Raw genomic sequence first — 6799 nt, forward strand, 5'->3', positions numbered from 1 at the left:
CACAACAATTATACACTAATTATTGGTACCACTACCATCTTAAAGTGTGATCTTTCTGTACCTATGGGCAGGTCATATTTATGGGCAGTCAAGACAAAATTTGTGCTCTGCAGTGGGAACACAGCTACACCAACATCAGCTCCAGATCCAGGACTCAGTCTTTCTGCAGTAGACTGGTTTCCTGAACTAGAATGAGAGGTTAATGTCCTGTTTTCATAGAGTTGTGTTTAGTGTTTCCTTTTAAAAGCTATTCTATTAATATTGTGATGCCTCATAAAAGAAACTAATTCTACATATGGTAATGCACATCTCCATGACATAGTTTTTAAGAACATTTTCAAATAACCAATATCAAAACAAATAAGCAAATTGAACTTTACAGCATCAATCGAAGAAGACATTTTGGCATTTAAGTATCCAAATTCTTTACAGCATCCTTACAGAACACATCTATAACTCTCATTTTTATACTCACAGAAGATGCACAGAGGCTTTTGAATGATGATGATGCAATCTAAATGATTCAATTAGAATAATATGATATGATCCTTGGCCACTCTCTCTATATAAAGCAGGAATTTCCTCTGGGCAGGCAGTGCACACAACTCAGGCTGCTATTGCTTTTCCCAGCTCCAAAAATGTACTCTTATTTCTCATTCTTGTGAGACACCAGAAGGGTCTGCTAACTTTGACATGTTTCTTTTCTTCCCTAAGTCTAAATCCATCATAACAGTACGAGGAAAACAGAAGCAGTTGTTACTATGATACAGAGTTTAAAATACTGATAAGAGCTACTGAAAACCGTGCAAGTTTGTATTTCCTTATGATTAACTTTTCAAATAAAAAAAGTTAATTTCCTCTCCCAGGATATTTTTTCTTTTTAATTAAGAGACTTTAAAATCTGAATTGCTCTTTTTCTGAGGAAGGCATGGAAGAAAAAGACAAGACAGACCCTATTACTACTCTAAATTTATCTCAAACCCTATACTCTGTAATGATTGGTTACTCTAAAACCCAATGCCAATAAAAAAAAAAAAATTAAATTACAGTAGAAAACTATATTATACAACCTTTCCTCTACAGTGCTTAAATATTGAGAGTGAAAAAGTTAAATACAACTTCTTTCACTTCCAAAAAGCAGTAAGGAAGAAAAATAAGCAGCAAGAACTGTTTTCCAGCTGATTCAGATTAATGATTCAGAGCAATTAATTTCTTTACACATATGAGTAAAAGCTGCTGACCTGAGTGAGCAACAAACTTCTGCAACTGACTTCATGGAGCCTCTATTAATATCCTCAAAGAGAACATTTGTCTTTTCCTTCCCAACTAGAGATAAGAAGTTCACTTCTAATTGCATCCTAGAGACATTTGACTAAAACTATTTTCCTCAAGGCAAAAAGTAAACATCTATAAACATTTTATACTAACAGTGCAAAGAGAAAAAAAAACAGACTAAGCACTATTAACCTGCACTTTTTTTTTCCCTCCTTCATCGCATTTATAAGAAACAGGCAGTGATGCACACCGCAAGGCTGGGATCTAATCAGACGCAGTAAGGCCCTGTCTAGACAGGCAAAAGTTATCACAATCAGTTAGTGTGGTTGAAGAACTCCATTAAGATGCAGACCAGCAAGTACGAAACCACATTAGGGGCTCCTGGTACCTTCAAAATCAAGGTTCTCCTTGGATCATTGTCACATTAGCATGTCAGAGTGGGATTTATTCATCACCACCAAGTCTGACAGACTATTGACATGTGAGCAGTGTGCGACTGCACAACCCTGTGGCTCTGTGACCCAAACACAGTCACAGCATCAAACAGAGAAAAAGAGCTCATCAGTGAGCATAGAGGAGCCAGAGTGCTGTTGCTGATGCTGTGCTTAGGCACAAGCTGACCCAGTGCAGACAGCAAGGTACCAAGTGCCCACAATAGAGAAGACACTGTTTACTCAGCAGGTGAGCACCTGGCGAGGGTTTTATTTTCATCCTTTATCCCTTGGAATGATATGACTTTTGTTTGCAGAGAAACACTCTTCCCTGATGTTTGGGATATAAGCACATACATCCTAGAAACAAGAAACCCTTATACTAAAGAAGAAAAATCAAACTAGACAAACCATGAAAGGAATGAAAAATTAAAGATGAGTGATAAGAAATACACCTAAAGCAAAGCAAACTTGCTTCCTTCGCTGTGATCTTCCTTGTGACCTCAAAACTTGTAAGGTTTCTCAATAGCACCTATTCGCTTTGCAAACTGCATATCACAGAATATTTGATTCAGTGGCAAACATGATAAAACAAAACCACACACAAACTATTTTTTTATTCTTGCTTTATTACTCTTTTTCAAATAACTGATTTTAAAATAAAGAAAGAAACAGACAATTCTAATGAGAGAAAGGATGCAGCGAGATCAGCTAGGAAATCATTATCTCAATGTCTATAGACAGTAGGAGCACTTCTAAATCTAGAGACTCTTAGCATTTAATCATGGTCCACAAGAAACAGAAACATAGCCCAGAAAAGTGCTCATATTTTAATTACCACCAACAGTAAAACCTATTTTCAGCTATGCTATCCCAAGCAACTAACTACAAACTACAACTGCTATTAAAGGCCTCACAAGCCATTTGCTGAAGAGGAGTTAGCGTATACTTCTGTGGTTACACAATACGACACATACACTTTTGCAAGGAGAGAGGAAGCTATAAACTATCCACAATCCACCAGGGAAAAATCTTTCATCTTTGAATCAAGAACAGGCTTCATAATAAATTCCTTTGCTATTGTATTACTTAATCTCATTGGTAGCATTTGTTTAAACTTTTCCAGCACATTACTTTGTGTTGCTGCTATTTACTTTGGGGGGCAGAAATCTCAAAAAAATTTGAGAGCATTCACAGAAGCAGTTGCAACTTTTTTTTCTTCCATTATCATCATCATATTATTATTCCATTCTCAGAAGCAACGCACTTCACTTTGGCACCATGACAATCTCACCTTTGGCTCTTAATAGGATGCAACTCTGCCAATCTGTAGGGGTGTTCCACAGCAGCATGAAAGATCCTTATCAATGCGCCTATGCACTATCAAATGCAAGGTCGAAGTTAAATTTGTCACCGCAAATACAAGCAGAGCAAACAGTGCAGGGAGCTCACTGGTGCAGTTAGCTGGCAGGGCACCCACATCACCCTCTGCAGGCATCTCACTGAAGGCAATTCAGTGAGGTCTTCAGCAGTGCTTGGTGGTAATGCCATCAGCTAAGCATGGAAGAGCTCAGATGTGGCTAACAAATGCAGATTTTGGAAGCACGTCTGCTATTAAACCCAACCAAACAAAAACCAGTCCTTCAACCAACTCGCAGTAAGCTCCATGATGAGCTGCACCATGTTCTAAGGAGAAGGGTGCTCTAATGCCATAAATCAATACCATCAAGCTCTGCACGCAAACATATGGCCTACCTCGCTTCAGTAGATAACAAGTAATAAGAATTAATTATCATTTGCACTTGCAGCAACAGGTTTTATTTCCAGATAATCAGAATCCTTACAGGAGGGATCTAACAGGAGACAGCGAGTGCTTCTCACTAAGAATGAGTTTCTACTTTTCAGCCAGCTCCAGGACTGAGAAACACACACACCTCATTTCACCCAGCAGATCAGAATCTGTTCCCATCACAAGCCCATGTGGTAATTACTTATTATTACAAGTGTCACGACAACCTGTAAAACTTCTGGTTCACCTTGTGCATTAAGTGCTAGACAGTGCTGTGAAGAACAGCAGAAAACAGGACAGTGCTGTGAAGAACTGCAAAAAACAGCAAGGGCTTACAAACTCACTTTCATGAAAACCTGCACGTTGTACTGTGCTATCTGCAGTTTTTACTGTTGTCCAAAGGAACAATATGCAAACACTTGAGCACTTGCTTATTTTTTCTGTTACAAACTACTCGATTATGCTTATAGATTCATTTGCAAAGGCTTATTTTCACCCAGGGAAGGAAGACTCATGAGGCTACACACACAATCACTGGACAAACTCCCATGGAAGGCAGGACAGGGGAGAAGCAGCTGTGAACACCTACAGCCACACTGCAGCTCCACAAGCAGTTTTGCCAGTAATATCAAGTTTTGCCAGCTTACAAAAAAAAAAAAAAAAAAAAAAAAAAAAAAAAAACCTTCTCCACACTCTCTTTCCTCTTCTTGTACCCCCCAGTGAACCAAATTATGGAATTGATCCAGGTAAAAATCTGGTTTTCGCTCAGTGCCTAGATCCTAGATCCAGTTCACCACAGGGCAGTCTAAGCATTTGTGTTGGTATGAATGAGGAAAAGAGGCACAGGCTGCCAAGGCAACATGAAGTTATGCCAGCTTAAACCATCCAAAGCACAACCATACCCCAACACTGTAGTTTCCGCCTTGCTACTCTCATCTGACTGTCACTGACAGTGGAGTGACACAGATGGTCTTTCCTTTCCTCCCCACATCTCTCTGCCCTCTCCCCATGGCACTGGGGCTGAGCAGCAATCCCATACACTCCCCTGGGAAGCCAAAATAGCAAAAAACTACCGCAAAGTAACACTCAAAATGAGTTAAGCTCTTGCTACAGTGGCTCCCAGAGCTGGCTTTCCACTGGGTCGGATGAATTGGCAGAAGGGAGAGAGTGTAGAGGGATCATAGCAGCTCATCCTAGTGCAAAAGCACCCAAAGTAAGATGTCTGTATTTCCCCGAAATACAGAGAGCAAGCCTCTCCGAGACCAGTACTGATGCCTCTTATGGGGACCAGTCACAGAAGTAAACCCAAATACATAGAGAAATATTTGTAGGATTTTAAGTTTCACTCATGTCAAAAACAAAAGGACATCAGTTTTTTTCAGTGATACAATCATACAAAGTACTGGTTTCAGTGATACAATACTATAAAGTACTGGTTTCCTTTCTCATTCTTTGCATATACAAAGATCCCAATGGTTCCAGTGGGATCTTCTTGTATAGCTTTACTGAAAGCTGATTAAAGAAAATGACCATTAATCCCTCTGTTAACCGAAAACAGAACATTAAATTATTTTTTCAGTGGGAGTTCTGGATGTTCAGGGAACTCAGCATGGCATCCTTGGATTCACACACGCAGCTCTCCTGGGAAACTACAAGAGCCCTGCACACTTATACCAAAAAAAGGCGAAATCAACTCCATGTTACTAAAACTCAGTACAAAACCCACCAAACCATCTTCACCAGATTTCCACTGTTTCCACAAACCTTTTGAAACTGACATGATTACCTGCACCGTTTCCTTTTTTACCTCTTATTTTGAAAGCTTCGCCGCGGGAGGGGGGGGGGTAAGGGGGGGTAAACTTTAAACCAGGATCCCTGACAACAAATCGCTAAATATTTTAGCGTTTCGCTACCGTTCCGAGCGGCGTTTCCCCGAGCCCCGCGCCGCAGCCGCTGCCCGAGAGCACTCCCTAAGCCAAAGCTCTGTCATTAAAGAGCCCGGCACGGGCACAGCCGCACGTGGCAGCGGCCCGGGGGGCTGCAGGGGCTCTGGGGGAGCCCAGGTGTCCCCCCATCCCTCGGCAGAAGAGCTGACCGCACGGACAAACGGCAGAGGACAGGTTTCAGCACCCACAGACAGACAGACAAGACAGACAGATGCTTTAACCCCTGCACGGGGGGCTGGCGGCGCCGCCCCCCTTACCTGCCCGCGGGTGCGGAGCGCTGCAGCCCCGAGGACTTTGTCCCGCAGCTCCCGCGGCTCTCCCGGCGGAGAAGTTTCTGCTCCTACTTCTCTCCCTCAACGCTTCCCCCTCCCGCTCCCTTCGTCCCTCCCGTGGCGGGGCGGGGGCCGGGAGCGCCGCCTGGTCCCGCCCCGCCGTGGCTGAGGCTGAGGCGGGAGGCACCGCGCTGCGACCGCCCGCGGGGAGCGAGCGGCGGGGGCTGCGGGGAAGGGCCGCGGGCGCCCTGACAGAGCTCTGGGAAGGGCGGCGGGTACTCCCCTGCACCCTGCCAGGGCAAACGAAGCGTGGAGGATCCAGGTGTTGCCGCCCCATCCTTACCCTTTCGCCTGGCTGAGGGCTCCTGTGTTTTCGTCTTCGTGTATTTACAAACTTACTGCGATTTACCTACGCGGTTAGTACAGCAGCAGTCGAGATTGAACCCAAGAGGAGCCGCGCACACACCCCCCCCTCTTGAGCTTTTCCCCATGCAGGTCTTTAATGGAAGAGAAACCACCTGGGAGAGCTTTCCCAGGAGGAGCTCCACAGCAGAATCAAAGAATCACCAGGCTGGAAAAGATCTCTTGGATCATCGAGTCCAACCATTCCTATCTGTCACTAAACCATGTCCCTGAGCACCTCATCTACTCGTCTTTTAAATACTCCCAGGGATGGGGGCTCCACCCCCATCTCCTCCCTGCACAGCCTCTGCCAGTGCCCGATGACCCTTGCTGTGAAAAATTTTTTCCTGATGTCCAGCCTGAACCTCCCCTGGCGCAGCTTGAGGCCATTCCCCCTTGTCCTGTCCCCTGTCACTTGGGAGAAGAGGCCAGCACCCTCCTCTCTACAACCTCCTTTCAGGTAGTTGTAGAGAGCAATAAGGTCTCCCCTCAGCCTCCTCTTCTCCAGGCTAAACAACCACAGCTCTCTCAGCCGCTCCTCCTAAGACTTGTTCTCCAGCCCCCTCACCAGCTTCGTTGCTCTTCTCTGGACACGCTCCAGAGCCTCAACATCCTTCTTGGAGTGAGGGGCGCAGAACTGAGCACAGTATTTGAGGTGCGGTCTCCCAACAGCAAAGGGAACAG

The 6799-nt window shown here is 44.3% G+C and overlaps 1 protein-coding gene across 1 annotated transcript in view; it reads right to left on the reverse strand.

Annotated features, from left to right (window-relative positions):
• The window catches only part of TIAM2 (TIAM Rac1 associated GEF 2), a 178487-nt gene extending 172675 nt beyond the window's left edge, over nucleotides 1–5812 (reverse strand). The window contains exon 1 of the mRNA XM_054062017.1: nucleotides 5699–5812. The gene's annotated coding sequence lies outside the window, so the exon portion shown is untranslated. The remainder of the gene's footprint in view (nucleotides 1–5698) is intronic.
• Nucleotides 5813–6799: the final 987 nt, after the last annotated feature.

Source organism: Cuculus canorus, chromosome 3 (assembly GCF_017976375.1).
Source record: "Cuculus canorus isolate bCucCan1 chromosome 3, bCucCan1.pri, whole genome shotgun sequence".
NCBI classification, from domain to species: domain Eukaryota; kingdom Metazoa; phylum Chordata; class Aves; order Cuculiformes; family Cuculidae; genus Cuculus; species Cuculus canorus.